General features: G+C 38.1%; 1 protein-coding gene across 4 annotated transcripts in view; it reads left to right on the top strand.

The window, feature by feature from the left end:
• The window catches only part of LOC119253347 (zinc finger protein 420-like), a 316,892-nt gene extending 307,195 nt beyond the window's left edge, over window positions 1-9,697 (top strand). For 2 of the 4 annotated variants that reach the window (XR_008552958.1, XR_008552959.1), the window contains exon 8: window positions 8,302-9,697. The gene's annotated coding sequence lies outside the window, so the exon portion shown is untranslated. The remainder of the gene's footprint in view (window positions 1-8,301) is intronic. The other 2 variants (XR_008552961.1, XR_008552962.1) reach the window with 2 other exon arrangements.
• The last annotated feature ends 571 nt before the right edge of the window (window positions 9,698-10,268 follow it).

Below are 10,268 nucleotides of genomic sequence, written 5' to 3'. Positions count from 1 at the left end.
TATCTAACACTATACACAAAAATTAATTCAACATGGATCAGTTGGTATTTTCAGTCTATCTGATAATCACTGACTTTAAATTGGAAAGCTTGGTGATGTAACATTTAATGCCATTATCGGCAACATGTGATTTAGTTTATTGCTTTACCATTTGTTTTATGGTTGTTCTTCTCTGTATTGTTTTACTCTTTTCTGATTTTTTTTTGCATGTTATTCGAATTTTATTTTCATGTGACTACTAGCTTTTTTAGCTTAATCTTTTACATATTAAATGATTGCTCTAAGGATTACAATAGATTATTCTTTTTTTTTTCCCATTCAATTGTTTCTAACATTTCATACAACTGTAGAAAGGAGGTATTCATCTCTTATGCCATAGTAGAATATTTACCAAATACACGTTACCTTATAAGCCCCACAGTCAATGTACATTTGTTTTAACTTGTTCTGAACATTTTCTTTTAGAATTTCTTTAGTACTGGTCTGTTGGAAATGAATTATCTTAGTTTTTCCTCTATTTAGATGTGGGATAAATTCATTTCACATTTATTCCTAAAGGGTTTAATTTTTCTGAAATAGGATTTTCAGGTTTTTTTTTTATAATTGTTTCAGGAATTTGGTTTACTGAGTTCTGATGAGAATCTGTGTTAAATGAATTACTATTTCTCCATCGGGAATTGCTGTTTCCTTTGCTTGCTTTCAATATTTTTTTTTCTATTTAGTGTTTGCTGCTTTGACTATGAAGTGACAGGCATGGATTCCTCCTATTTATCCTGCTTTATTTTTGCAAACTTCATGAATATTTGCATTTGTATATTTCACCATATTAGAAAAATATTGATCATTATTTCTTCAAATATATTGTCGGCCCAATTCACTCATGTTTTCTTCTGGAACTCCAGTTAAATATTTTGCTGAATATTTTGACATAGGTCTACCTATGAGGCTTTTATTTTTCAACTTTTTTCTCTCTAACTTTTCTGACTTTCTCTCATTCAATTAGTTAAATTTAAGTTTTAAATATTTTTGCATTTTGTATTTTCACCTATAGAATAAGTATTTATTTCTTTCTGTTTTCTAGATGTCTATTTTCTTTTTTCATTGATTATATACTTTCCTTACATCTTTAAATATTATTATAATTGCTAGTAAAAATACTTTGCTACTAATTGTAACTTGTGAATTATCTCAGGATTATCTTTCCTCTTCAACATGGATCAAATATTTTGGTTTTCATATGTAGGTAATTTTGTATTATATTTTGAACATTGTTCTGCTATAGATGTTTAGGACTATTTTATTCATTTTAAAACGTTTCCAATTTTGTTGTTATAGATGTTGTTTTGGACTGGAAATGAACTTGTTTTAGGAATTCAGTTCTAAGTCACATTTTTTTCAAATTCAGTTTAGTCTGTTAGTCCTTTGCTGAAAGCTCTCAGATTGTGTGGTCAGGAATGAAACATTTGCGCAGAGTTTATACACAAAATTGGGGCACTTATTTTGCTAGGCTTTGCATTTATTGGATGTACCCTCACTTTCAAGATGCTTTTAGTTATCTCAAATTCTATCATCTGCTTTAAGTCACAAGCCTTACGTGGTCTAGCAAAATGTTAGCTACTCTACGGCTAACTTTTACTTAAAACTTAGAAATCAAAAGGCATCCAAACATCTTGTTTCAACATATTTTTACTCCCAAAACAATCTTTCTGCTATAGTGCACTTTAATGTATTTGTTTTAAAGTAATAGTTCCTAGTTTATAGTTCTTAGATACAATTGCATTATGTCCTCTGGGAGATTATTTGATTACAATGGATTACGGCACTAATCTTTATTTTTTTTTTAAACATAAGCTGTTCTAACTACCCACGAATACTGGAAATTTATTGATGATGTATAATTATTTTACTTCCTTATTTGTTTTTACATGATATAGGATTTCTCGCCACAGGTGTGGCACCATAGTTTTCCTACCATCAAAGCACCCACAGTCCTCCAACCTAGTCTTGTTTTTGTGCTGCTTACCTAGTTGTATAAATGATTATAAATTACCTAGTTCATTTTCTCCCAATATCTTTCAGTAATCAGAGCCTGAGAAATAAAACCCCACAAGGGCAGTAGGAACCTACAACCACATTTAAATATTCAGAGATTCAGAACAATTTTGAGATATACTCTTGCTTTAATTACAATAAAGAACCCTATAGAAATATGAGCAAATATAGATGAAAATACTTTTGAGGGTATTTTTGAATTAAAATCCTCTCCCCAGTCACAAGATGTTTAGTATATATTTAAAGGTCCTGTGTCATAGAAGTTATGGTACAGGTCTTTCTTACATAAAAATTGGACTGTCAATAGGAATGTAACTAGAACCGTGTTTTCTCATAGCACTGATGCTTCTAAACCAATCATCCATAGCACCTTATCAATTTCACTGAAAATGGAATTTGCAGAATGAATTTCTAAAACTAAAGGTTTTGTATACAGTCACAGAAAACAAAAAGGATAGCTTTAGCAAAAGGAATTATTTTCAAAAATAAGTTCTTATTAAACACAAGGATGTTTAAGCTATCCTAATCCAAACCATTATAAGTATATAAGCTCTCCAAGACACAGTACCGGACTGAAGACAGACTTGTGTCTTGTTAAACAAAAGATACAAAGTTTATGCAGACATTATTTGGACTTTTTGGGGAAATACATATGCATATGCACACACACTTTTGTAAATGTGCATAGATTGTCATTGAATATTTTTATGAAAGAATTCTATTAAAAAATGAGTCTAACTAATGTCTATGTTTCTGACTTTTTCTCTATCCTTGTCATTCTAATTTATCAGTCCTGCTGAGAAGCTTAAACATGAAGGTTTAGTGTTTTACTGAATAAATTTTCGTTTTTGTTGTTTAACCCAATATGAATTTTATTAGACACGCTGAATTTTAGTATTGATTTCTCTGCAATTTTCTAAATGAGTTTCTGTCACTGTGGGGTACTATGTATTGCTACCAGATTAGTAGGTAGAGCACAGGTTTATTATTAGACTTCTATAAATAATGCATATTCACTTACACAATATAAGTTAGTGCTGAAAATTATTTTGTAAAAAAAGTGAAATTTTGTGCCTCGCCGGTGGCACAGTGGGTTGAGAACGGTGCTGTGGGACTGTCTGCAGCCTCTGCAGCATGGGTTCGATTCCTGGCTGGTTAGGGAGCTACCCACTTGGCGTGGCAGACCTCTCCTATCTCGCCCACTGCTCCCTCAGCAGTGGATTTCACTCATTCTGCCTGTTCTGCTCCCCACTCTGTCTCTGGTGAACCCTCTCTCCCTCCCGCACCTCTGGCATGTTCCCCAGTTCTTATATAAATAAAAATATATCTAAAAAAAGTGAAGTTTTTAAGTTAAAGGATATATGATCTCAAGTTGATAGAATGGTGCTGATTTCTTGCTCTCCTAGATCTTGAATTAAGTGTTGGCTAGAACATTCTGGGTAAATAAGACTATAAACCTTTGGTATATCAATATCAGCTTTAAATTTATTATTTTAAAGATTATTTATTTGTGCATACAAGAGCTGGGGTACAGGCCAGAGATGCGGGGTGGGGGTGTGGGTGAGAGGATTCACCAGAGACAGACTGACTGAAATACACGGAGGGGAGTGTTCAGGCAGACTGACTGAAATACACTGCTGAGGGAGCAGTGGGCGACAGGAGAGGTCTGCCATGTGCCATGTGGGTATCTCTCTGTCCTGCCAGGGATTGAACTTGGGCTGCAGAGGCTGTGGATTGCTTCATAGTGTGGTGCTTAACCCCTTCGCCACGAGGGAGTCCCATCAGCTTTAAATTTAAAGGCTAATTAGTTGGAGAAGTTTCATGAAAACTGGAATTAGGAAGATACTTGTCCAAGCTACTTGATATCCTCATTCTTTTCATTTTGTTTTCTATAAGTCAAATATGACAAAGCTCAGTGATGGTTAGAGTTGAAGATGACTGATTCCTCATATGTAATTTTGTGAGCAATAAAAGCAAATGCCATTCAAATTATAAATTACAATTGAAATTAGGCATTCCCTTGTTTAAAGAACTAATTTGAAATATGATGAGACATTAGATATATAATCACTATATTGGTATTTAGTATGGATAAAAATTAGAAACAAAATAAATGCTCAAAGTTACAATGTTTTAGAAAAAATATTTAATAACACATAACATAATCACAAGATGTTGCTAAATTGAATAGAATACAAATCTGTAGATATAATATTAATCTAATTTGTGGGCCTCCCCTCGTGGCGCAGCAGTTGAGCACTGGGCTATGAAGCTGCCTGCAGCCTCTGCAGCACCGGTTCGATCCCCGGCTGCCGGCGAGGGTCTCATGGTGCACAGACCTCTCCTGCCGCCCTGCCGCCCGTTGCTCCCCCAGCACTGGGTATTTCATCAGTCTGCCTGTTCTGTTCCCTGCTCTATCTCTGGTGAATCCTCTCACCCTCCTGTGCTTCTGACTGTACCCAGTGCTTGTATAAATAAATAAATAAATCTTTAAAAAATATTAATCTAATTCGTAATGTATGAATATTAAAATGAACTATATATAACAGGCTGACATTGTTTAACTCTCCATAAAAATTATATGTGATTTTAAATGTTTTCTTATTTGGCTAAACTATATTTTCTAAGAATAATTAGAATTATTTCTGGCTAATCTATAAGTTCCAAAATTAAAATATTTTTGAATAAGGAAAAGTGGCCATCAAAGACTTTTATTGTTTAGTGCCATTATAGATTTGCCGAATAATTAAGCAGAGGATATATAACGTTTCATATCTAAAAAATCATCAACAAGCCCAAGGCCACAAAATTTCTTTTTGCTATGTTAAATTCTCATTATTTTGTGATTTTGTGTTTTACGTATAGATGTATGACCAGATTTGTGTTAACTTTTATGAAATTTATGTCCATGTCTAGATTTATATTTTTATGTAAAACTATTCCACCACCATTTATTGAAAGGGTTCTATTTTCTCCACTGAATTGCCTTTGCATTTTTGAATAAGAACAACTGAATATATTTGTGTGCCTCTATTTCTAGGCTCCCTGTTTTTATTCACTGGTTTACTTATCAGTTGCTTTGCCAATACCACACTGTCTTGATTACTGTAGCTTTCTACTGAATCTTAAAGGTAGGGAATCACTCCTTTGACATTGTTCTTCTTCAATATTGTATTGACTGTTGTAGGGTCTTTGTCTTTTCCTTTGAACTTTAGGGTTAGTTTGTTGACATCCACAAAATAACTGGCTGAAAATTTGATGGGGACTAAGTTGAATATGTAGATCAATTTGAATGAAAGTGACATCTTTAAAATACTGCATTTTTTTTCTATTTGTGAACAGGAAGTATGTTTTTCTATTTTTCAAGTTTTTATTTCATCAGAGTGCTGTAGATTTTCTCAAATGCGTACAGGATCTTCTTCACTGCTCACATTTTGTTAAATTATGCCTAATTATTTCCGTCTCCCACTTCTGTATTACTGGTTTTCAGGTAAACCAGGGAGGGGTTGATTGCCTCCACCAACAGGATGTAGAATCCCCAGAACCAGAGATGGTTGTCCCAGTGGTAGATCCCAGCTGGGACCGCAACAATGGGAGAATGAAATGTTGGTCTATAAAGAGTGTTTATTGGTAGGACTGCAGCAGGGAACTCCCAAGCAAAGAAATTTCAGTAAAATTCTACAGCTTGAACATAGAGATAACAAGGATCCATCAGAGTTCCTTGAATGAATTATCCAGAGATGTACCACCCACCCGGATATAAATCCAGATGCCCCAGCAAATGCTCATCTGATCACTATGGCGTTCATGACACATAGTGCCCTAGATATGAGGAGAAAGTTAGCAAAGGTGGATGGTGTCACAGAGATGAGTCCATCCCAATCGGTAGACTTGGCATTTCGGGTTTATAGTAACAGAGAGGACAGGAGACCGAAACCTGGATGCTTTTTGTACAGAGGGAGCACAGGACAGAGGTTCAGAGAAACATGACAGAATGGGGAGAGCATCCCAGGAGAAGTGAACCCCTGGGGCGAGATCAGTGTACTTACTGCAGAAGAGGGACATTGGAAGTACAGTTGTCCCAAATTACAGGTAAATAGGAGACAAAATAATGACAGAAGGCAGGAAAGATGGCTGATGACACCACAACATGATGATTCATACAAGGGTTCCAGGAGAGAATACTGATGGAGTGCAAGGTTCTGGAACCAGGATAGAGGAAAGGAGACAAATGATAGCACAGAGTAGAGGCTCAGACGAAGACAGGAGGGAATATGGACAGAGTAGAAGGAATCAAGAGGCAATTACAGAGGAGAGGAGACAGATGGTAGTACATGGAGAAGGTTCAGATGAAGAATAGGGGGCCCAGGGGTGCCACTAGATCTAAAAGAGCCCCAGGAGGAACTGACCCAAAGACAAAAACCCACTGGTCTTGTAAACCCATTGGGGACCCGAAATATTTAAAAAAAAGAGAAAACTTATGTTACTCTCTTGTCTTCTTTTCCAGCTACTGTAGCAGGATAATCCAGGACTCACTTTCTGAAAAAACTCAGAGATGACAAATACGCTTTAACCAATCTTCCTTTCAAAGTTTAGGAGATAGGAAATAACATCTGAAGTCATGCAGTTTTGCTGGCAGTACTTTCTCTTTAATAATTTAATTTTTATTACCTAGAAAGGCCTTCAATCTTGATTTTGGTAGTTCCTTTTAACCTTTGCCTTTTTTTTATCTTTGAGGTTTTTTGTTTTGTTTTGTTTTGGTTTTTTGCTTGTTTTTGTCATCTTGGCCTATGAGTGAAACTAAAGAGCTGTCTTTAGTTATCTACAGTCTATATGTTGTATGTCTTGTGTCCTTGCTTTGGCCTCTAGTGGTTTTAAAATTGGTATAGATGGTGCCTATAGACATTGGAAAAAAAAAAAAAAATCTCCATGCTCTGCTCCCCGCTCTGGCTCTGGTGAATTCTCTCACCCTCCCGCGCTTCTGACTGTACCCAGTGCATGTATAAACAAACAAATAAATAAATAACATGCCTAAAAAAAAATCTCCAGTTATGAGGAAGAACTAAAGGTTATGGTTTGAGTGTCGACATTGTATTACTGACCTGAACTGGAGCTTTCATAGAGATTAAATATTGTTGTTCCTGCTGTTTTTCTGATATCTATGACAGCTTCCTAGAAAATCAGGCCTCCCCTGGTGGCTCAGTGGTTGAGTGCTGGGCTGCGAAGCTGTCCGCAGCCTCTGCGGGCACAGTTCGATCCCCGGCCACCAGTGAGCGTCCCACATGGTGTACAGACCTCTCCTGGTGCGCCCGCTGCTCCCCTCAGCAGTGTATTTTGTCAGTCTGCCTGTTCTGTTCCCTGCTCTGACTGGTGAATTCTCTCACCCTCCCGTGCTTCTGACTGTACCCAGTGCTTGTAGAAATAAATAAATCTTAAAAAAAAAAACTGTCTTAAAAAAAAAAACGTTCCCAGAAATGTAAATTGAAGTAAAATTTGGTAGTCTGTCATTTGGTTAATAAAAGGAAATTTTGTGGAACCTCAGTAGAGCACCTGAGACACTCCACAAAATTTCTCTTTTTCTTCTGGGGAGAATTTGTCCTATTTGGTTTCCTCAGTAAAGAAAACTGGAAGGGAAGCATCATCACTTGGCAAAATGATAAAACTTCGACATGTACAGAAATGTTAACACTGTTTTCTGAAACTTGTGTAAAACCTTTCATTACCTATGTATGTCAATTGCCTGTGTTGATTGTTGTCCCACAATACTGTGTTTGTCAATGGTTTGGTATCTGCAGAAATTGTTTCTGGAGAAAAGACCCCAATGATTCCAATTAATGGAACTTTGACAGTGAGAATTTCATACAAAGGACTGAATAGACTGGTGAAGAGAAACCTGATTTTTACTAAGTTTTGGTTGAAATAATGCTGGTAATTTTGTTTGCATTTTGTTTTGATTCAAAGGAAATTTTCTCATTTTGACCAACCAGGATAGGCAGCGATATTGCATTGTGTTTCCCAGCAGAGTAACTTGTGCTTGCGTTTTCTCTCCCCTTGATACCAACACAGTATGAAAAATAGTGGTAGTAATTTTCAGTGCTCATGGCAGAGTATTTTTGCCTAACTTCAATGGGGAATTTTGCTTAAACTAGAAAATTGGAAACATGTTCCACTGAGTGGCTTTGATTGGAATTCTTCCAGGCAGTTGAATTTGAGCTGAACCAGGAAGAGAACCTGCTCTTTTGTTTGTAGGGTTCCAGAGTCCTCCAGAGATGGTGAGGAAGCTGCCTCCATTGGCAGGACTGGACGCCCGGAAAAAGCAAAAGACCTGGTAAACCTTGAGACGAGGACACACCAGGTGGACTCTGGAGAGACCAACTTCGTTCCTGCGCAGACCAGATGTCAAGAGTTCACTCTGATCCTATGTGGGGTATTCCAGCACAGCCCGCTAAAACTGCTGTTGGTTATGCTGTCCGATGTTTTATGCAAAAATAGGATAAATGGTTTAAAAGTAGATTTAGGTTTTTTGGTTTTTTTGTTCTTGCTAAACAGCCATCTGTGTTTCTCCATCATAACTTCTTTTAAGTTTGTGGCCTTTCCTGACTCATCTTGCAATGTTTTCCAGAGAACTTGCCCACGTGGAAGAAAATGCACACCACATAATGACTTTTTATTTCCCATGAATCCCTAATCAGGTTCCTTTGTTCACAACCAAGTAGTTAAAAAAAAAAAAAGATTTAGTTTGCAAATTTTCACTATATTGTTGGATAAAGTTGGGGTCAAGGTGGACTAGAACTTTAAGATCAGTTAATCAGTTTTTAAGATTTTTTTTTTTTCTTCTTCTTGTGATTTTGATATTTTTGCTGTTTTGTTTTGGCTAGTGCCTCCCGATGATTTTCTTTTGGCATGGACTTAATTCTCTTCCAGGAATAGAGGACTTTTGTTTGCCACACTTGACGAAACCTGGAGACTGGTTTTTGTTCTAAACTGGAACCCTGAGAAATTATCATCTGAGCCTGAATCCCAGCATATACACATCTGACCTTCAGCAACATAGAAATGGGGGCAAAAAATGAAAGGGGGGAATTGTTGGGGAGAAAGGACGCCCTGAACAAACTCCACTACACAGGTTTATGTGGACTCCTCCCCCCCACTCCAGACTAAACACCGGGAACTACAAATCCCATAATGCAAACTTCATGGAAGGAAGGATTGGAGGGAGCTGAGGGTGGAGTTAAACAGGCCCGGTGTTTAACCTGATAGGTGGACCTTGGGGGTTCGCTTGGCATTTCGCCAGCTCTCTGTATGCCGTGTGGGCCCCGTGTGCCATGAGGGACTCCAGCTCTATGGAGCTAGTAGGATGCATTCACCAATTTATCTCCCTCTCCTGGAGTTCTTCATTCCCCCTTCTTTTGTAAATAAACCATTTATGAACCTTTCTGTGTGTCTGTCTGCAGTTCAGTCTTAAGTTGTCCGGTGAGGACCCACAGTCAGGCAACCCATTTTATATCAGCGTTACCCTGTAACATGAATCACAGGGAGGACACAAAAGGGGGAGCGTGATGGAACTCATCACTTCATTGAGAACTCACTCAGTATGTTTATGATTTGCATGGGAATATTAAGGCTGAGTTAAAGAACAAAACAGTCAGTATAGGGAAAGAACAAATGGTGTAGTTGATTTATGCCAAAAACTCAAGGTACTACGGGGAAATAGATGCTTTACATACGGAGGGTGTTTAGTGGCATGGCAGTTGTTAATCGACTGATATTCGCATTGCGCTCCGGAGTATCTAGGTGTTAGATTTTACTAGGAAGGGCGGGCGGGGCGAGGAGGGGGCGGGGCGAGGGAGGAGGGGCGGGGCGAGGGAGGAGGGGCGGGGCGAGATCTGAAGCACAGAGCATAGTGGAGCAGCAGGCACAGAGAGGAGAGACCTTCTGCTGCACCACAGGCGCTCTAGCTCCATGCCCCCTTGCGGGGCTAACTCCCATGCTCCTTGCGGGTAGCTCCCTGGTCGGGGCTCGAACTCAGGCCGCAACGGTGAGGGCACTGAGACTAAACCCTAGGCCATCCTGGAGGCCCCGCCAGAGGCTTAGTTAAATGGAGCCTTTAACCTTTATTAGGCAGCTTCAGGAGAACTACTGACAGCTGCTCCTCCAGCAAGTCAGAAGAGACTGCGGCTGCCCTTCCCTTCCCTCAGTGATCATCACTGTCTCCT

Source organism: Talpa occidentalis, unplaced genomic scaffold, assembly GCF_014898055.3.
Source record: "Talpa occidentalis isolate TD23 unplaced genomic scaffold, MPIMG_talOcc4v2.1 talOcc4.2, whole genome shotgun sequence".
Lineage (NCBI taxonomy): Eukaryota > Metazoa > Chordata > Mammalia > Eulipotyphla > Talpidae > Talpa > Talpa occidentalis.
Note: the sequence above shows the minus strand (reverse complement) of the source record. Positions and strands in the feature narration are given on the sequence as shown.